We start from the raw sequence: 655 nt of genomic DNA on the forward strand, positions 1-655 counted from the left end.
GTGTAGGATCGCTAGTAAAACCATAAATACTGGAGCCCACGTCTTTCTTTGGGTTGGGAATAAATTATTTTGTAACTTCTCTTTTGTTGGATTTTTAGAGTTCCAACATATGTCAACCTGTTTTTAAGCAGCTCCTTAACAATTCAATGGAGGAAAACCAAATGTCGGTTGTGGTATTCCTGTTTGTCCCATATATACTTTTGGAAAGACGAATCACAGACTATGTAGGCTTTTGGAACTTTTTCTCTTCCTCATATAGTGTTACTCCATCACTATCTTACCCCATATAAATGTAAACATTATACAGATATGAAGAATGTGGATCTGTGAGACACATGACTTTTAATGCCATAATTAACAGGTTTCTTGGGCATAAATGTTTTGAATCGGCATCTGCCTCTAAATGTGATTAGACTCTCATCAATACATGCTTGAGCCCCTATCGAATATGCCTTCTGATAATTAGAAATAGAGATGTTGAATGTATTTGACACAGGTGCTGCAGGATCATCTCTTTTCCTTCATTCGTGAGTAGATGAATTGTCAAATCTGAGAGCCAGCAATAAAACTTCATATCGTTTTAGAGATAAGGTTGCACGAAAAATGGGACATTCAGTACAGTTATTTGCGAAAAGTGATGCCACGTTTTCACGTC

This window comes from Schistocerca nitens, chromosome 8 (genome assembly GCF_023898315.1).
Source record: "Schistocerca nitens isolate TAMUIC-IGC-003100 chromosome 8, iqSchNite1.1, whole genome shotgun sequence".
Classification (NCBI taxonomy): Eukaryota; Metazoa; Arthropoda; class Insecta; order Orthoptera; family Acrididae; genus Schistocerca; species Schistocerca nitens.